This window comes from Mirounga angustirostris, unplaced genomic scaffold (assembly GCF_029215605.1).
Source record: "Mirounga angustirostris isolate CCGP_5_RB_7025 unplaced genomic scaffold, mMirAng1.0.hap1 SCAF_9, whole genome shotgun sequence".
Lineage (NCBI taxonomy): Eukaryota > Metazoa > Chordata > Mammalia > Carnivora > Phocidae > Mirounga > Mirounga angustirostris.
Window position 1 is genome coordinate 82,477,370 of NW_026991717.1, and position 21,327 is coordinate 82,498,696.

Consider the following 21,327-nt stretch of genomic DNA (forward strand, 5'->3'; position numbering starts at 1 on the left):
ATTAAACGCTATTTGAAAAACAGCTCCTGGCATGCTAGAGATGGAGCATCTTATCAAGGGATATCAAGTAACCATGTACCATGAATGCCCATCATGACCCACATAGGCTCAGAAGCAATCCACCATATAATTAAAGTGGGACATCTGGGATCAGGCTCAAAGCAGGCCCGAAGATCACAAGGAATCTGCAAAAACAGGTACCCCAGATTCCCAAGACACCTACCAGTAATGCACAGATGCCCCTCCCTTGGCTCACACCTATGGTGCAAGTTCCCTAAGATCAGCTAACAAACAAAGGAAGGAAAACATGAGTTTGATTCTTGGGCTCAGACGCCTCAGGGATGAGAGTTTGGGTCATCCCATCAAACAAGCCATCTAGGCCAGCAGAAGGGATAGCTGAGGGTATGAAGAATCTAGAATGAATGATAAAAAGAAAAAAAAAAAGGAGATGAGGAGTATTCATTGTGACTTCAGGACTAGCTGATCAGTGGAGGTATCACTAACTCTCCTCTTGAATGCTTTCCTAGAAACGGTAACCAACCAGAATCATGGAGCATCTATGCTTTAATGAAATGAATTTAATGTCAGAAGCAGTGAATCTGAATAGGGTGGACTGCAGTTGATGCTGTTAGTGTCCCACCCAAATCATTTTTACAGGGTTGTGTACCCAGTTCTCTCAGCTGCAGTGAGTGTTGGCTGGTAATAGCTCATAGGTATGCCATTTATGGAAACTTGCCCTCAACCAAAGGAAACGCTCTTTCCCAGAAGGCTACAATTCCCACCTCCCCACTCCTATCAACAAAGACAACGTCATTTATGCTCCAGACCACTCCTTTCCTACCCCATCGATGAGCTACACTTTACCTGAAAATACATTTCACGCTTGCCTCTTTCCCTTCCTTATACCCCCCTCCCTTGCTCTTCTTTTTTCCTTTTATAAAATATATGCACCTGAATCCTTGTCTCACAGTCTGCTTCAAGGATAGCCAAACTTACATATGTGATACTGGTAGGACCCCTATTTGAAAATCTGTGGACAGACGGGACTATTGCTACCAATTTCTACTACTTTAATATGTTACTTAAGAAGGTTGGCTGTTCAATAGCATTAGTTCAGGATTTCTCCCAGAGCTATTGCATATTTTAAATGAGCTTTAAAAAAAACCAAAGAAGGGGTTGAACTCAACTAGCATGCCAGGGTTTTTATGAAAGTCATATTCCCTTTTATACATTTGTGAAGTAATAGGGAGGAAGGGATTGGAGAACAGGACAGGAGAGGTCTCCTGCTCCCCCCAAGCATCCCTGTCCTGGCCATCACTCCATCACTTCTGCCCTGAAGCCCCAATGAGTGTGTCCATCTCCTATTTTCAAGAGTTTCTAACACTATGACAAAAGCAGCATTTTAGAGAGACTAATTTGGCAGTGGACCAGAATGGATTGGGGCCCACTGAGAGACCCGTAGAGAGCCAATTACAGAGAGGAGAGTGGAGGTGTGAAATGGTAAAAGCCTACATTTTAATAGTGGCAACAGGAATAGAAAGGAAGGAGTAGAAATTAGATTTTAACCCAAGTGTCCTCAGGCCCCACCCTCCTGTGGACTCTATTATTATTGAGGCAACATTAATACCATCCCTGGATCATCACCCCCACCTGCTGGTGTGAATCTCATCTTCCCCATTCATTCATGGTCTACCCAAAGGGAGCCTTCTATGCCCTCGTGTCTTTCTGCCTCAGCCTTCTCCTCGATGTTGGCTTCCTATACACCACAGGAAGATAGTAGAGACTATCCATCTCCCAACCCCAATTTGTACTTTGTGAAGACTTACGGCATAATGAACACTGATGAAGAGTTTCTTTAAAGCAGTTAATAATATTGATTCATATACTACCTCATATACCACTCAGTATTTCACATGGGTATACATTGCCTAATCAGTTAGACTGGACATTCCTTCAGGGAACATACTTTTTCTGTATACACGTTGGTGTGTAGTGTATATAATGGTACAAGGCATATTGACCATATTCAAAATCCTGGTTGAGTGATTAACCAGTAGAGACCTGGACAAGGTTTCCAAGGCATTGGTTAAGGAGAGGAAAAACATTCATTCCATATGATAGTAGAAATGACTCTAAGAGAGTACTATCTATTAATTTGATCATATGATCACCTGGTTATTATTGGGGGCTGTAGGAGACGGGCACCTAAGACCTTTGGGTTAAACTAGAAATTAAAAAAAAGGCTGAGACAGATGGTCAAAGTGACAGAATGACTCTTGGGCCTATAGGAAGTGACTATACATGGTCAGTAGATACAACTTAACACACCAACAGTTCATCAAAAGAGGGGAAGCCACAGGAAAGAGAAAAGGGAGAGTGGCAAAGGCAAACATTGGCCGTACCTCCTCCCAAACCTCTGACACCTGGGAAAGGTACCCCAAATCATGTTTAAAACAAAAACGCAGTTTTCAACATGAGCACACAAGCCCTACAAGGGAAGCTAATGGAAATACACGATTTTGCTCAGTGGCTGCTTAGCTCAGGTGGGGACAGCACTTTACTAAACAGCACCAACAATATTTCACATCTGATCACTGCGATACTGTGATTTATAGTAAGAAATGTGTATTTGCTCTTCCTCCTGTTCATGGAACAGAGCTCCCCAAACCTTTGGAATTTCCTTTTTTTTTTTTTAATTTAGTGATTCTTCACTTACATATAACACTCAGTGCTCATCATAATGAGTGCCCTCCTCAATGCCCATCACCCACTTAACCCATTCCCCTGCCCATTGCCCTCCATCCACCTTCAGTTTGTTCTCTATAGTTAAGGGTCTCTTATGAATTGCTTCCCTTTTTTTTCCTTCCCATATGTTCATCTGTTTTGTCTCTCAAATTCCACATATGGGTGAAATCATATGGTATTTGTCTTTCTCTATTTCACTTAGCGTAATACAATCTAGCTCCATCCACATCTTTGCAGATGGCAAGATTTCATTCTTGATGGCTGTGTAATATTCCATTGTATATATGCACCACATCTTCTTTGTCCATTCTCAGTCAACGGACATTTGGGCTCTTTCCATAGTTTGGCTATTGTTGATAATGCTGTTCTGTTTATCGGAATGTTTACTGGGTGCATGTACCCCTTTGTATTTGTACTTTTGTATCCTTTGGGTAAATACCTAGTAATGCAGTTGCAGGATCATAGGGCAGTTCTATTCTTAACTTTTTGAGGAACCTCCATACTGTTTCCCAGAGTGGCTGCACCTGTTTGCATTCCCACCAACAGTGTAAGAGGGTTCCCCTTTCTCCACATCCTCGACAGCCTCTGTTTCCTGAGTTGTTAATTTTAGCCATTCTGACTGGTGTGTGGTGGTATCTCATCGTGGTTTTGATTTGCATTTCCCTGACGATGAGTGATGTTGCGCCTCTTTTCATGTGCCTGTTAGCCATCTATATGTTTTCTTTGGAAAAATGTCAATTCAGGTCTTCTGCCCATTCTTAACTGGTGTGTGTGTGTGTGTGCGCGCGCGCACACACACACACGCACATGTAAAATTTGAGAAGTTCTTTACAGAGTTTGGATACTAACCTTTTATCAGATAGGTCATTTGCAAATCTCTTCTCCCATTCCGTAGGCTTTTAGTTTTGTTGAAAGTTTCCTTCGCTGTGCAAAAGCTTTTTCTCTCAAGGAAGTCCCAATAGTTCATTTTTGCTTTTGTTTCCCTTGCCCCCAGAGACCTGTCTAGTAAGAAGTTGTTACAGCAGAGGTCAAAGAGGTTGCTGCCTGTGTTCTCCTCTAGGATTGTGATGATTTCCTGTCTCATGTTTCGGTCTTTCATCCATTTTGATTTTTGTATATGGTGTAAGAAAGTGATCCAGTGTCATTTTTTATATGTTGCTCTCCAGTTTTCCCAACACCATTTGTTGAAGAGACTGTCTTTTTTCCATTGGACATTCTTTCCTGCTTTGTCAAAGATTAGTTGACCATAGAGTTGAGGGTCCATTTCTGGGCTCTCTATTCTGTTCCATTGATCTATGTGTCTGTTTTTGTGCCAGTACCATACTGTCTTGATGATGACAGCTTTGTAATAGAGCTGGAAGTCCGGAATTGTGATGCCGCCAGCTTTGCTTTTCTTTTTCAGGATTGCTTTAGTTATTTGGGGTCTTTTATGGTTCCATACAAATTTTAGGATTATTTGTTCTAGCTCTGTAAAAAAATGCTGGGGGTATTTTGATGGGGATTGCATTAAATCTGTAGATTGCTTTGGGTAGCATGGACATTTTAACAATGCTTGTTCTTACAGTCCATGAGCATGGACTGTTTTTCCTTTTCTTTATGTCCTCTTCAACTTCTTTCATCAGTGTTCTATAGTTGTCAGAGTACAGATCTTTTACCTCTTTAGTTAGGTTTATTCCTAGGTATCTTACTGTTTTTGGTACAATTATAAATGGGATCACTTCCTTGATTTTTTTTCTGCTGCTTCACTATTGGTGACTAGAAATGCAACAGACTTCTGTACATTGATTTTATATCTTGCAACTTCACTGAATTCATGTATTAGTTCTAGCAATTTTTTGGTGGAGTCTGTCAGGTTTTCTACATAGACCATCAAATCATCTGCAAATAGTGAAAGTTTGACCTCTTCCTTGGTAATTTGGATGCCTTTTATTTCTTTTTGTTGTCTGATAACTGAAGCTAACACTTCTAGTACTATGTTAAATAGTAGTGGTAAGAGCGGACATCCCTGTCTTCTTCCTGACCTTAGAGGAGAAGCTCTGTTTTTCCCCATTGAGGATGATATTAGCTGTGGGTCTTTCATATATGGCCTTTGTGATGTTGAGGTATGTTCCCTCTATACCTACTTTGTTGAGGGTCAAAACCCTTGGAATTTCATGTGATGAGAGCAATAAAGAGAGCTTTTGTTAGGTTAATGAAGCGACTCCAGGAAAGCACCTACAGCTGGTCACCTGCAGGGCCAACCAAGCAATTAGAGAGTTGGAATTTTCAGCCCCACTGCACACCATCCCTCCCCAACACACACCTCCTGGAAGGGGAGAGGCTGAAGACTGAGATCAATCACCAATGGCCAAGGATTTAATCAACTACACCTGTGTAATGAAGCCTCCATAAAAACCTGTAAGGCGAGGGTTTGGAGAGCTTCCCAGCTGGTGAACATGCAGAGATGCCAGGAGAGTGGTGTGCCTAGATAAGGGTGGGTAGCTTCCATGCCCTTACCCCTACGTTGCCCTACCCTTCTCTTCCACCTGGCTATTCCTGAGTTATAGCCTTTTATAGTAATAAACAGGTGACCTAGTAAAAATCCTTCTGAGTTCTAGGAGCTGTTCTAGCCAATCAGGCAAACCCAAAGAAGGGACTATTGAAACCTCCTGTCTACAGCTCTTCAGAAGCCCCAGTGACAACCTGGACCAACACTGGTGACTAAAGTCGGGGATGGGGGCAGGGTGGGGAGACACTCTTTTAGGACTGAGCCCTCAATCTGTGAGATCTGACACTATCCCCAGGTAGTGTCAGAATTGAGAGAAATTGTATGACACCCCACTGGTGTCAGAGAATTGCTTGGTAGTGTGTTAAGAAAACACAAACACATTAGAATTGGTGTCAGAATCGTCGCCGGGATCAGAAACAGAATCAGAAGGAGAGCTGTCACTCAGTTATGCAACTGTTACTAAGCAGCTACTTTATAAAAGCTAATTCAGCTTAGGGACTTTGTTTCCCCAAGGGTATATACAGAACCAAGTAACATAAAACATGCTCATTAGTAGCCACAAAGGCAGTCTGTGATGAGTTCCTTGAAATTCATAGCATACTGTAATGGGAAATTAAGACCCAGGATAAAATGGTAGTATTTAATTTTGTCTTCAACAGATAAGATTTTGGCAGGTAAAAGGATGGGAGAGTCAAGGTTTTTTTCCTCCTCCACTAGCTAATTGTTTTTCAGATATACTCTAATTGCAAAGTGAAAACAAACCCATCACTGCTCCTGGATCAACAGTTCCAAAACCCAAATCCAGCGGAGGGTGGACCAAGGATGTCATTGTTATACAAAAACCAGTGCCCACGTGGGAATAGGAGTTCAGAGCTGCACCAGACAAAGCCTGCCAGGAAGAATCAACTCCTTCTCCGGGTGCAGTACCAAACCCTGCACTGAGCAACCTTGAAAGTCCTTCGATTCAAGGGGAAGGCATTCGAGGCAGCAGGCTGCGCACAGGTAGTTAAATGCGGAGGTTGCGCGCTCTTGATTTTGTAGCCTTAGAAAACAGGGCCATTCCATTACCGCTAATAATGTAGGCCGAGAGGCAGAGACAAGAATGCTTTGCTTTTGAAGCTGAATCCCCACAGGAAAGCTGCTCTGCTCTGTGTAGGCAGAAAGAGACAAAGAGCTCCAAGAAAACAGTCACATCCGCCGGCACTTTTATCTCCTTGCTGCCTAGCTACCCTCATAGGCAGAGCGCAGAGAGGGAAAATTCTTAGGGCAGCCCCAGAATGAGCAGGCACCTCACTCCTGGGCTTCGGGAACACACCTGGGCAAGGTTTAGTAACACAACCTCTGAAGAGCTGCCCCAGGAGAGTGCAGGCTGACCTTGACCAATAAGGTTTGGGAAAGCATTCTTACCTCTTCTTGTCTCTTCCTGTCGAATCTTAATTCCAGGTGGTTCTCGGGGTCTTCTCCTCAGGCTGCAAGGAGGAAGGGCAAAGTTGCCGTATTGTTGGAAGCCAGAGGTATATTATTATGGTTTAAAAATCAGGAAGAGCAAGCAGCTTAACAGCACCAGTTTCTACCACCTCCTCACTTCAGTATCTCAACGTGACAATCCCCATACCTGCTGATGCCGATCCAGTGACCACTTGCTAACTCCATCTTGGGTTCCTCTGGTTGCTACACAGAGTTTCCTAATCTTAACCCAAATTTGACTTTCAGGTATTCTAAGAGAACAGTAAGGAAAGAGCAGGAAAAGAATAGCTGAAGAGGAAAATATTTCCATGAGCAGAGGGGAGAAAAATCCACCAACTAGAGAGCAGTATTTAAAAGAGAGAGAAACAGAGACAGACCTAAATCCAAACCACATGTACCTAGAGATTTGGGGGAGAATTTCTGATTTTCAGGTCTAGTAGACTAAGGAGTATAAAAAATTAACATGAACAAAGAGAATTTAATAGAGATCTGTAGGTATACTACTAACTTTGTATTCTTCTGAAAGTAGACATGCTCAAATACTTCTGGAACAAAACTTATTTAGGTATTAGATTACTGAAAGCTTTTTAAGACTCTGAATATGCAATAAAACTGGAAGTAAGAACAAAAGCAAATATGCACATATAAACCACTGGAAAATTTTAACAAAATTCTTGGTTCAGAATAAAAAATTAAAGTTACAGACCGTTCAGAAATAATGAAACTCTTATTAGGAATAAGCATTCAGTTATTACCTGTGTGTCACTTTTTTTTAACTACTTTATACTTAATCCTCATAACACTATGAGGTAGATGCTCTTACTCCATTTTTCAGGTGAGGAAATGGGGACACAGAGGGCAAATAGCTTGTCCAGGGTCATAGAGGTATTGAGTGGCAGAATCAGAACTTGAACCCAGACATCCTTTTTTTTTTTTTTAAAGATTTATTTATTTGAGAGAGAGAATGAGAGAGAGAGAGCATGAGAGGGGGGAGGATCAGAGGGAGAAGCAGACTCCCTGCTGAGCAGGGAGCCCGATGCGGGACTTGATCCCGGGACTCCAGGATCATGACCTGAGCCGAAGGCAGTCGCTTAACCAACTGAGCCACTCAGGCACCCTAGACATCCTAATTCTAAAGCCCACATCTTTAACCACGAGACTGTAAAATTTCATAAAACCCCACAGGAATGGCCAAAGTCACAAAGAGGAAAACTCATACCCTTAATAGCTTTTTATTTTTTAAAAAACAGATTAGGGGACACAAGACTGCAACATGATGGCAGACTTAGTAAATGAGCCTATTGCCTCCTTCTACACTAAATGTGCAGGGGAAGGAAAAAGAAAAGTGGAAATGGCATTGCCCTGACCGAAGATTTATCAGTGTCTGTGTTATGGTGTGGTGGTGAGACATGCAGACCCATGAACATTACATAGACACAAGCTAAGGACGGATAAGAAACATGGCTTTGACGCCATGAGTATTACAGCATCCGTGCAAATGGAGTCAAAATTGTTTGTGTATGGAGTCAAAATTGATGATAGCTCTAATGATTTTGATTACGGTCACTTGCTAAATTGCTATAAACGGGGACCTTCCACAATGAAGTGGTTAAGAGCCCAGGCTGTAGTATTAGATCTTGGCTTGAGGCTATGGCTTGGCCACCTGCTAGTTTTGGGATCTTGGTGAAGTTACTTAACCTCACTTTCCTCTTATAGAAAATGGGGGAAACGATAGCTACCACCACCACGCCGTCTGCTGAAGTTGTAAGAAGTAATTCTAAAGCACTTACGGAGGTACAGAATAGCTTCATTCTCTCACTTCATACGCATTCTATACACACACACACAGAGCACCGGCAAATAAACAGCCATCTGTGGACCAAAAACTGAAGAATATCCACCCTCCAAAAGTCAGAGTAGACAGAAATTAATTGTCAGAGGAAGCCATAAGACTTCAGAGCCTCTATGATAATAAGCTAGGGTATTTGGACAAGCCCTCTTGATAACAAAAAACCCTAAAATTACTTGGTAAAATGTTAAAAAGTAAAAAACACAGATACATCTTTCTTAAAAGTAGGAGGAGCTGAAAACACAGAAATAACCAGAACAAAGGGAATTCTGGAGATAAACGAGCACGGAAGCCACTTTTGTCCTGAGATCGGTTTCTCCCATTAGACTTGAACTTGCATTTGAAAGACTTTTGGTGGCAAAAGGGACATATGTCAAAACAGACTCACACGAGATGGAATATCTAATGGGAGACTCTCCCCTCACTAAGCCAGGACCCATAGGTGAGGACAAACCAGAGGAATCCAGGCCTTCTAGGAGATCTTGCATCTGAGATAGACCCCGAACTCCAGGCTTGAACTAGGATTAGGGTAGTTCTGGACTAGAATTGCCCTCAGGTGCCAAGCAGAAGCACTTGAATGCTCTCTGGAGCATTGTAGCTTTATTCTAGTTCCCCACTGGTCCTTAGAGATAGTCCAAGTGCAATAGTCGGGAATTAATGATGAGGATGCATGTTAAAAACCAGTTACCTTAAGGGAGAAAAGCAGAATCAGGCATGTGTGCATACACGCGCGCATGTACACACACACGCGCACGCGTGCAAACCTGTGCACAAATCCACAAAAGATTGGGCCTGTGAGAGAATTCTGATTGTGATTAATGAAATATGTAAGCTATGCCTATGCAGGGAATGAGAAGTTTTCGTCAAGTGATCTTGCAAATAAGAATAAAATAGAACGTCTACAATTAAAAAATGTGATAACCGAAGTTAAGAAGTCAGTGGATAAGTTAACAGAAGATCATGAGCAGGGATAAAAATCAAGTTATCCAGAATATAGCCCAGAGAAACAAACAGAAAAACTTGTAAGAAATAAGAGGTACAGATATAAGATCAAGGGGATTCAGTCAGGGTCCCCAAAGTAGAAAGTAGGACAGAGACCACATTTGAAAAGATAATGGCTGAGAATTATCCTTAACCTATCCAGATTCAAGGTGGTCAGTGAATTCCAATTACAATAAGTAAAAATAAGTCCATACCTAGACACATCACAGTAAAACTTCTAAAAAGCAAAGACAAGGAGGATACTCCTAAATGAAGTCTGAGAAGAAAAAAAAGATTTTTTTTTTTTTTTTTTTACTATTTTATTTATTTGACAGAGAGAGAGAAAAAAACAGAGGACAAGCAGGGGGAGTGGCAGGCAGAGGGAGAGGGAGAAGCAGGCTCAATGTGGAGCTTGATCCCAGGACCCTGGGCTCATGACCTGAGCAGAAGGCAGATGCTTAACTGACTGAGCCACCCAGGTGCCCCCCAAAACAATAGATTTTCTTTTTTTAAAGGTTTTATTTATTGATTTATTTGAGAGAGAGAGAGGTCAAGAGAGGGAGCATGAGCAGGGTAAGGGGCAGAGGGAGAAGCAGGCTCTCTGCTGAGCAAGGAGCCCAAGGTGGGCCTCGATCCTAGAACTCTGGAATCATGACCTGAGCCGAAGGCAGACACTTAACTGAGCCACCCACATGCCCCACAATAGATTTTCTTAAAAGACCTGCTGGACTGACAGCAACAAGACAGAAAACAGTAGAATAATTGTTTAGTATGTTGAAGATCATTATCAACCTAACATTCCCAGTGAAAATATTTCTAGAACCAAGGTGAAGTAAAGACATTTTCAGAAAAAAAGTATCACCCAAACAAAGAAAAAGCTAACAAATGCCCTTTGGGTAGTAGCAAATATGATCCAAAGTTGTTGATGAGAAATGTGAAAAGGATTTGTGAGTTCATGTAAATAAACATCGAACACATAAAGTAGATCTTGTGGGTTCTAAATACAGAAAAGTCATTACCTTTTCTAGAAGGAGGATAGTTACCGATTAACTTTAGACTTTGATACATGTTGTGATTTTTCAGGATAACATATAAGAGGAATAGAGAAAGAATGTATAATACCTAAACTAGTAGGGGGGGGAAATGGAATTATAAAAAATTTAAAAGATGCAAGAAAGGAAAAAAAGTGAAACAACACAGGAGAAGTATAAAGCACAAAATAAGGTTATATTTAAGCCAAATAAAAAAGTGATCACACTTCATTTAATTGAGACATATACAAAAGGATGAGGAAAATCTCTGTAAGCTGATAAAAATATATCCTGAAAATCACCTCATAAGTGACAAAGCAAAAGGCCAAAAAAAGTTACCTGTCACCTTTTGTGGAAGAAAGGATAAATAGAAATGCTCGTGCTTATTTTTTGCAAAATAAAGCAAAAGACAAATGGGAAAATCAGTGGCCTATGGGGGAAGAGGGCATTAGTATCGAAGAAGTAGAAGGGATAGACAAGGGAACGAGACTTCTAAGTCTACCACAAGAATGGGGAAAACACGAAAGTTGAATGCAAATAGAAACAAAAGAACCCAACCATAGATCACATTGACTGTATCCATAATTATACACATAATTACACAGAAGGAAAAAATTAATCTAAATAATTTCTGAACACCGTAGTCTGACAATACACCCTCAGTGGAATACAGTGTAGTCTAAGGACAAAAAGAAAGCTGCAAAGAAAATGTTTAAATGATTTAGTAAGTTTGTTGTTGATGAAGCCGTTATGAAATATTCTGAACTTATCACAGGACTGAACCAACATATTGTTGGGAACCCAAGTTCTCATTGTGGGGGATGAAAGGTACAAATATCAAAAGGTGGACAGAAGAGAAAAAAATCCTGTGATATTAAAACAGAATTAGGAGATCTCATCAGTGTCAACTTGAGATTGCTTAGCTTTCCACAGAAAGGATCTAGAAGCAATTACAGCTCTGTACCAAACAGCACTGCGGCATCTACACCTTAGTTACGAACACTGTTCCCCACATAAAGGGACATTCTGACATCTTAGAGAAAGGACAGATTGCAGGGCTGAGACAGGGTAAGGGAAAATGAAGCTCGGAAGCTCTTGTCCCAGAAGAGCAAAGAAGTGCTCTCAAACCTGGTGGGTATTCTCGCAAAAACCACCTCCCTCAGCACAGGAGCTTTAAAGAGCTCGAGATGGCCAAACCGGGGAGAATTTACACTTCAAAATGAATCAGGACAGGAATAGATTATAACACTCAATCAACAAAATCATCCACGAATCCACCCTCATCCTAAAACTTTATTTTAAAAGGAATGGGGCAAGAGAGGAGACAAAGGGAAAGCTTTTCTGGAGAGTAGAATGCCAACCAGTAACTGTAGAAGGAAAGATAGAAATCGAAAATCATTATTTTGCAAGAGCAAAACTCACCAAGGGATGACAAAATATGGGGTAAGAGATTGCGGGGGAGCAGAGTGTAAAGAAACACTACAGACACCTACCTTAACCTGGGGATCAAACTTATTATAATGGGACAAATTGTCCCATGTGCCCCTAACACACCCGCTGATGAGAACACAGCATTGTCTGGGTCATACTCCTGCCAGCAATGTTTACCTAGGCCTAAGCTGAAACAGGGAAGGAGTCAGACAAATACAAATAGAGAGAGAGCCTGCAAAAAAAAAAAAAAAAAAAAAAAAAACTGAACTGGGATCTTGAAAAAGAGACAGACTACAGACACACAAACAAAATGAAAAACCAAAGGGGGGAAATAAAAAAAAAAAAAAGAGTCCGGGTCTCTGTTCTTCATTAGTAAATACTATGGGATATTCCCTTGCTAAAGAAAAAAATCCAAAAGGAAGACCTAGAAACCAATGGCAACCGAGAAAGCAATTAAAAAAACAACAAAAAAAGCCCTCTAAAAATTCTTCATTACAGAAAAAAATAATAACCTTAGAACTAATATCTGAGATTATGTTAATAGGAGAGGTGGTTGGAATCGAGAAGGAACTGAAGGCATGCAGACATGGTTATTTTGTACAAAAAGAAGCTACAGATTCTGATGAACTCCAGAGGATAAAAAATATTTAGATGCACATCAAAAATTCAAGGTTAACTACTAGAAAAATATAGCGTACTGCTTCTGAATGACTTGAGTAAAAAACAGGAACAAGAACAAAAGCAAACAAGAAGTTGATCAAAGACAGGACAGTAACAAAACAAGAAACATGGTAAAATAAGGTATGTTACTCCAAGCACATCAGGGACTCCAACAGAGGGCTTATAGGAGGAGAAACAAAGCTAGGAGCTATTTACAAGAGATACCCCTAAAATAAACCACCACCACGAAGGTAAAAATGAAGAAATGGGGAAAAAAAAACACATACCAGAAAAATGCGACAAGAATACAGTAATCTCAGATAATACAGAGTTGGAGGCAATAGTCACTAACAGAAAACAGAGGCACATACTTAAAAAAAAAAAAATCACACTCCACAAAAATCCTAATAGTCACACACAGTTGTGCATTAGCCCCAGAATTTCCAAGTACAGAAAGCAAAAAATCTTCATAAAAATATAAGGAAAATATATAAGCACAGTAGGTCTAATATCCTTGAAATCCTCCCCTATATATCCTCTCCAGGTTTCTCCTCACTTCTTAGCAAACTCTTATAAATTGTTTAAGGTCACTTTTTCTCGGGTGTCCATATATTTCTGTCCTAAAAGCAGACAAGTGATAGAGCTAAGGGTAACAAGGATGGCCATGGTGGGTCTTGAGGAGAATAGGCATCCCCTTTCAAGACATCTGCTCTAGTTGAGGTGATCACGTAGGTTTCAAGCAAAGAAGGGCAAGCTCTTCAGTTACTGGTGGGCAGGACACTTCCAGGGACAAGGGAAGCTTGCGGTGATCTGGGGCTTTAAGACTGTTCGTTTCATCAGAGTCTAACCTGACATTTCCATTCCAAGTTTTGGAATCCCACCCTTTCCCAGTCGATGCCCTAAACTCGAACAAAAGAAACTTAGCAACACTATGAACTCAGCACTCCTAACTCAACAATCCACACAATTAAATTTTGTACCTGACTTTTAGCACGATCAGCCCTGTGACTACAAGAAGTACTAATCCTTGGAGGGCCATAATAAAAGCTCTCTGCTATCCTATAATCACACCAGAATCTGAGCTGAGAACTAATGGACTTGAACTTGTCCTTTCCTCTCTGTAAACACTCTAGTAGACTCAGGCCAATCCGTCTCCACAGCTGTGTTCTTTAGTCCTCATTACTGATCTAACAGTCCAGTCCAGCAGTTGCTTGAGATCTCAAGACATTTGCTTCCATTGACATTGCATCACAATTAACCACAGGTGATAGCTTGATTCCTTGTGATTCCACGGCATGCCAAAGATTACCAGCATCCCATTAGCAAGAAGCAGAGCACCGCACTTAAGCGTGTGTGTGTGTGTGTGTGTGTGATATTTATCTTCTGGGACCACTCCCAGTACCAATTCTATCATTCAGGACCCAGGCAAGAAACAAACCACATAGGAATTTGATCAGGGAAGATTAATATAGAGGATCTACAGGGAGGCTATACTAATAGAGAACAGGGCTAAGGAAGAGCAACCAAGGAACACACGTAGAAGAGCAGCCCCTTCCCCCAGAGATCCCCAGATTCAGATCTCTTTCTAGAGGACAAGCGTACAGCCCACTGGATGGTGGAGGAGCACTCTAGATGCTTAGGGCCAGACCTGGTCCGAAGCGGGGGAGCTGAGGCTAGGGTCAGGAAGCCTCCGGCTGGGTGCCCACAAGCCGAGCAGATGGGCTAGGGGCTGGGGACACAACCTGCTAGAGAGTAAGCACCTCTCAGCGTCCTACATAGTCCACTGCCAGCCAGGAGACAAGCCCAGCAGGAAGGCGCCCCCCGCCTCCTGCAGCGTCCGTCCAGCACCCTCTACCGACAAATGTTGGCATTGTGCCGGCTGGCAAAGGAGAAAGGCTTACAGAGTCTAGCTCCATTATCCAGGCAGAGAAGGACACGTTTGGGGTGGGGAGACAGTAAATTGGTAACTAACTTATTCACTCTCCATTGCACCCCCTCTTCCTTCACCCAGCTCTATAGCTGTCCCGGGGCTCTTGACCTGGCTCAGTAGAGTAAACCTTCATTCCCAGTGGGGTTAGCCCTGGGCAGTAGTGGCTGGAGAGTGCCCCTGGAGCCATCTGCCAACCTGTATTATGGACCTGGTAGTCGCAGGACAGAACCCAGGGGGAGCCCTAGATGTCTGCCGTCCATATTTCTCCACATCCTCCTTGGGCAAGGAAACTCTCCCTCGATAGTTTAATCAATCACTCCAGTCAACAGTGGGTTGTGTTGTTTTCAGTCACTGTTGCCCATTTACCCGGTATGACTCCTGAAGCCAGGACGGCCAGGTGGCTCTCTCAACATCCAAATTCAAGAGAGAGATCACGGTGTCTCCTGGAGGAAGCATGTGGCCTTTGGGCACGAACACCTCGGAGCTCGCAGAGCCCAGAATCACAGGAACAGGAAACACTTTGTGAGTTATCGTATCATCATTAGACAGAGTGGAGGGAAAGTTACAGAGGAAAAAACCGAAGCACATAGAGGTTAGATAGCTCGCGGAGGTTGCACGGTTTACAGACTGCTCATCGGGAACTCAAAACCACGCCTGGCTCCCAAGTCCACGTTGTTTCCAATATACCAAGTGGCCTCGCGGCTAATCTGCCAGAATGCTGTCAAGTATGAGCGATGACCACGACATCGGACCCGACCTCCGGGCCTGCGTCTCCGCACCCAAGAGAATCACCTACACCTCACAGACACGCGACGCCCGTAGGCGTGCTTAGCTGCCCGCAGCTTCCCCTGCCTGTTCGTGCTGCTCATCGCCCCCCAAAACGGCATTTACCCAACGATGTTGAACCCGGGCGCCCCGCCTATGCCGCGAGAGGGCTCTTCGCTTACGTCCGAGCGGGACTTCCTCGGAGCTGGGGAGCCGACCGCAGCACCAGCCCACGGGGCCAGACCTCCAGCAACGGTCTGACCACACTTCCCACCCCGCGCGCGGCGGACGCCGAGTTTGGCTCCAGGGCGGCGACCGTGATTTTGCAGGGAAGGAAAGGCTCGCAACGGGGGACGGACGAGCGGGAGAAACTTCAAGCCGCTGAGGGAGAACAGCTGACCTCGGAGACCGCCTCCAAGCACGAGCGTGGCTGCTCGGGCAAGGAGCCGCAGGGCGAAGGAGCCCTTCCCGGTGGTGAGCCGTCCAACTAACGCCTGTCCTTGGACGTGGTGGGCGTGCCTGGCGCAGCCTCAAGACCTCGGCTCTACGGGGATCTCCAACCCGGGGGCGCCCTAATAGCTGCAGGAGAAACACGTGGCTCGGATTTGGGGAAAGATCCGAACTAGATCCTACAGATCATGCTGAGTCTAACAGTCTTTTTTTTTTTTTTTTTTTGAGAAGCAGCTGACCCTGATGTAGTTACTCCCTTTGAAGATGAGACTTCATAACAATATAACTTTTGAGCGCATGGGTCAGCCCCAAGACCAGGCTCCAGTGTGGGTTTTAGAAACATGATCTCATTTGTGTGGCTCTAAGTACTCACTCAGGGTCAGGCATGACTCATTCACTCATTCCATTTTACCACTGAGTCAAGGGAGGGACGAGGCAGAGCCCATCTTGGGAAATGGTGTGGAATGAGAACAAGTGCCCTGAGCTCTGCCATCCAGCTGGGTTGCTGCCACCCACCCCCCTGCATTCCTCCCTCCAGGTTCCCGGAGACAGGCCCCCTTCCTGTCTGCTTCCCCCACGCCCTGCAACCCATGTCCTTCGTCTCACGCCCTCAGACCCCAGATGTCGGTGGTGAACCTGATTCACAAATCAGGGCACGTGTGAAGCGACAAATAGGCAATGTACCATCATGTAAGTAGATCTGTAGTAAAATCTAGCTTTCACCTCTGAAGGGACAAGTGATTGCAATGACTTCATTTCTGCTTTAAAAAAAAAGAAAGAAAGAGTGCGTGTGACCCTATGTGATCTGGAAGGCCCTGCACTGCCCACATCCCCTTTCTGAAGAAACAGCCTTATAGAGAACCCCATCTCCTCCACCCACGGCACTGGCGGACACCGGACCACAGAGTGGTCAGTCCAGACTTCCAGTCTGGCCCAAAAAGGTGAACTCTGCAAATCGTATTTTTTTCAGGAGAATTAGAAAACTGAAGGCAGCTAGAATGGCAGGTAGCTAGGGTATCATGGTCCGGAAGAAACTCTCCAACCAAGAGAAGGAGGGCAGGAGAGAGAGAGAGAGAGTGAGGGGGATGGCTGCCTTGAGAGTTTCCTGAGTCCCCGGTTGCCTTCTAGGCTTCCAGAGCTAGTCCAAGGAGACTTCCCCTCCTCTCGGCCTGTTCTTGGATGTCCGTGACATTTCCTCTTGAATTTCAACACTGTGACAGCACGACCTAGAGGGTGAACAAGGTCCATCAGTTAGCAGCAGAGCTCAGAGCAAAATCCTGGCCTCCAAACCAAAACCGATGTAGGGGCGATCGTGAAAATAGCCAACAATTGTATGGCAGAGGCCCCACTCATCGGAATGGAGGTCTGCCCTAGCAGACGCCAGCGGAGGTACACTGACCTCCAGCTTAAGGCTGGCGGTGGGTCAGGGCACTTGAAAGAAGGCCTTCGACAATGGCTTCACACCTCCCTAAATGAGATCATGCTGTAAGAGCTTACCATAAATTAGCAAGTGTGATCCGGTCTTCACATTTCTCCCACCCAGACTCGGCCCTTTTGGTATCACCCCACTTTCCATGGTGCCTGAAAGGAGTGGGGGTGGGGCCCTTCTGAAACACAGGGAAAATCTCCCTGGTCTGGTACACAGACCAAATCCTTAGGTGGAACTCAAGTAGTCACTTCAAATTTTGTTGCTCTGTATCCACATGAGTTCGAATGAGGCAGGGTGTGGCTGTCAGAGCAGGGAGAAAATCTCTCTGAAGCTCTCAGGGGTGGGGGTGGGGTTGAGGGGGTAGATTGTGGATAAAGACAGTGTTAGTGTCCCTGGTAAAAAGCAGAGGCATGCTGTCTCCCCGTAGAGGAGGACCACTCACTCCTTCACATGATCCCTGTTGAGCTCTGCTAATACCTAAATATTTCATTTTGATTTTAAACTGTTGCAAACAATATCACTTACAGTATATCGACATTTTAAAATAAAACTGTCCTATTATTCTCTTAATAAATAGAATAGAATAAATAAATAGAAAAATAAATAGAGATAGAATATGACCAGAGGTTGAGATGGGAGGCTGAGAAATTCTCTTTACGGAGCTGAGATGATCAGGATCCAGGCAAGGTAGTAGGGCAAGAATTCTCTAGGCAGAGGAAACAAGTGCAAAGGCCCTGAGGCAGGAACAAGCCCGACTTGTTTGAAGATCAGGACACTGTTAGTGTTTCAGACACATAGCAGACAAAGAAAAGAGTAGTGAGAGAGAGGCTGTAAGAGAGAGGGATAGCCAGGGGGGGCTGGATCATGTAGCATTCTGAAGGTCATTTGTGCTGATTTCTTTTGGCCCCTCCACACTCTTCACCCCTATGCCCCTGTCCTGGGCTCCAGGAGCCTGACCTGTGTCTCTGTCCATGGGCTTGGGTAACAGGTGACTTCTCGATGCGCTTAGCCAAGGGTGCGCTCCAGCAGGCCTGAAGAGGAAAAAGCAGGAAGGTGGGGTGTTTATTGTCCTGGCTCCCTTCTTGCAGGGTCCCATGAGCCAGTTGGGTTCCTCCAGCGAAGATCCCAGCTCCTGTCAGGGAGCCTCTCCACCCCTGCCTCTGTTTCTGGTTACTACTTTCTTCCCCTGCCTTCCCACTTCCTTTCCCACTTCCCTTCGTGCCTGGGGTGATCCCACCTGCTGAGATAGCCTTGGGTACTTCACTCTCTCTTGTGGTTTCCCTACACCCTCCCCATATTGGGAAGAAGTCCCTTCACGTAACTCCTCTCCAATTATCCCATCTTGCGTGGGTCATCTGTCTCCTCTTGGGACCCTGTTTGGTACACCAGGTTAAAGTGCTTACATTGTATTAAGTGATATTCTCAGATCCTTTGATTATTGTCTTCCATCCTGTGAAATTATAAAGCTGTTTCTCAGATCGTTTTTATTTTAGCTTTCGTTTCCAGGGCTTTGATGGGGTTACAGGAAATGCAATAACTATACACATGATGCATGACGGAGCTACGCGATGCTTGAGAGACAATCGGTCCACTGAGAACAAAATGCAGTTGGAGGCCATGAAGTTCAAGTCTTGAGCGGCATTCCCAGGCACAACCCTCTCTGGGGAATGTGGCCCCAGTAGCTGCAGGGCCCATTCCCCTCTGCAGGTTAAAAACTTCCTCTTCCCCCTAGTGGTGTTGTTTGGACAACTTTTGAGCCACAACCATATTTAGTCATATTTGGGGAGAAGGGAGGGAGGGGCGGGTCAAAAGCCAAAAAGGAGGGCGCCTGGGTGGCTCAGATGGTTAAGCGTCTGCCTTCGGCTCAGGTCATGATCCCAGGGTCCTGGGATCGAGTCCCACATCGGGCTCCCTGCTCCTTGGGAGCCTGCTTCTCCCTCTACCTCTCTGTCTCTCATGAATACATAAATAAAATCTTAAAAAAAAAAAAAAAGCCAAAAAGGAAAATAAAGAAGGTATATATACTTCCATAGCTGAGATCAGTTTACTCCTAGCATACGGGTCCGGGAAAGCCTCAGTCAGAGGTCACGTGGGAAACAAAACCAACCAAACAGAAACCTCCCCCTTCAGCTGGGTGGACACTGGCTGCTTTCATTCATCTCAATCCAAGAAACATCATGTCCAGTCACGGCTTTGTCACTCGGTGGGAGCCTTAAGTGGCTGCCAGGAAGACAGCCCATGCTAATCACTGCAAGTCACAGCTGTCTTGTTCTGTTTTTTTTTTTTTTTTAAAGCGAGTTTCCTTCATCAAGATAACAGAAATGTACTGACAAAAGGAAACTTACAGACAGCCCAGAGGGGAAGCAGGAGGTTAAGAGTGAATTGCCCAGTTAACAACAGGAACATATGCAGAGGAGAAAGTTTCCCTCCCCTTGGATGCTAAGCCAGGTTCCCAGCACCCTGAGCTGCTCCAGGATGGCACCCGGTCCTGGGGCCGTATGTTGGCACCAGATGCCATGCTCACACCTTCTGAGAAAGCCAGAGAAGGCCAAGGGGCGCATGGGCTCAGGAAAATAAGAAGCGAAGAAGAAAGGATGTAGAGGTTGGTTAAAAATAAAACTTATCAGATGAGAATTAAGTCCGGAGAATGTTATCTCTCCCCACAGGAGGGTGGGAAAAAAGAAATAGGCATGTCAAGGAGAACACAGGCCACAGGATGAATAAGCATAAAAATAGGAGGAAATGACCAAGCGAACGTGCCAACTCTGCAGGAGGAGGGCCTTTCTTGAGCTTCCAGGACAGGCCACAGGAACCCTCAAGGGGATACGCAAGAAATGGGCCAATGGACTGTTTCTTGGGCCGAGATACATTTCTTTCCCTCTATACCTTTTTCAAATCCCTCCCCGCCACCCGACATGTGCCTTTATTACCTTTTCAGAAAAAAATAGAGGTCTATGGAAAAGGTTCTTGGGGAATTCCTACTTACCAGCATTTTTATGGCAGGTAACCTCGTCCCCCATGAATTGTTCAAAACTCCAGAAGTTGGTAAGTGCTTAAGCCCTTCCCCAGCTGCTTGTTACTGCTTCCTTCAACCTCGCCCAGCCCTTGGGCTCTGGGCACAGCTGGCCACCCCCCCACCCCCACCCCCCCACCGCTTGCTGTCACAGCTCCCTTCGCAACAGGCCGACCACACCCGGCCCCTGTTCTCTTCTAACTCCCATTTCCCTGGAAGCTCAGGAATGATAAATAAAATTTTGCCGTCCCAAGTCACCTTCTGCCTTGTACATCCGCCAGGCATCTGTCAAAAGGGTTACGCTGTGTTCCCTCAAAAAAAAAAAAACAGGCACAAAACAGACTCCTTATTAAATTAATTTTTAATGACCCAGTGTTTATCTGCTCCTAAAATTATGAATTTCATTCCACAACTGCTCTTAAATCTGCGATGCAAAATTGTGGCAATAAAGCACAACCACCACTCTCCGAGCTCCTTCTCAGGCTTTAAAAAAGGAATCACAAAAACGGTCTTTATAAATTTTCTGAAAAATCTCAGCACTTGGGAGCATGAGCAGCAACCACGTCCAAAAAAGCTGACTTTTCCAAGTGCGAAGTTTATCAAAGGTCAAACAAACAGGATTCAAGAAAGAAATCTGGTGCTTTTTCAACAAAGCATTTAAGTAAGCAAAAGAACTGTGTGAAAAAAATTAAAATGACATCCTTCTATAGACCACCTTAAAAAGATTAGGCAGAGACTGCCCAAGTGCCTTTGAGAATTAAAAATGTTTCTAAATCGCCACTCAAGGTCACTCAGAGGTGATGAAAGTATTGCTGAGATGCAGGGGCCTTGCTCCGGCTTCTCCCTTAGTTTCTACTTATCGGATGGAGAATCATCAGTATCAGAACAATACTGACATCTCAGCTCGACCTCAACCCCAAATTGGGAAGATGCCTCAGAAAGAAAAATCTGCTTTCCTCCTCCAGAGTTCATCAAAACAGGGACAGGAGGGCAGCATTTTGCACACTGCCCAGACATCCCCTGATGAGGCACTGTGGTCTGCTGGGAGGCCTCCAAATGGCACCCAGGAAAACCAGTTTTCCCCTCTG

At 44.3% G+C, this 21,327-nt stretch overlaps 1 long non-coding RNA gene across 1 annotated transcript; it reads right to left on the bottom strand.

The window, feature by feature from the left end:
- Positions 1 to 16,397: 16,397 nt before the first annotated feature.
- LOC123862411 (uncharacterized) lies at positions 16,398 to 20,336 on the bottom strand. The gene is made up of 3 exons (XR_006795214.3): positions 20,213 to 20,336; positions 18,184 to 18,257; positions 16,398 to 17,023 (listed from the first exon to the last, which is right to left on the bottom strand). It is a non-coding gene; the product is annotated as an uncharacterized LOC123862411 (long non-coding RNA).
- Between the last annotated feature and the right edge of the window lie 991 nt (positions 20,337 to 21,327).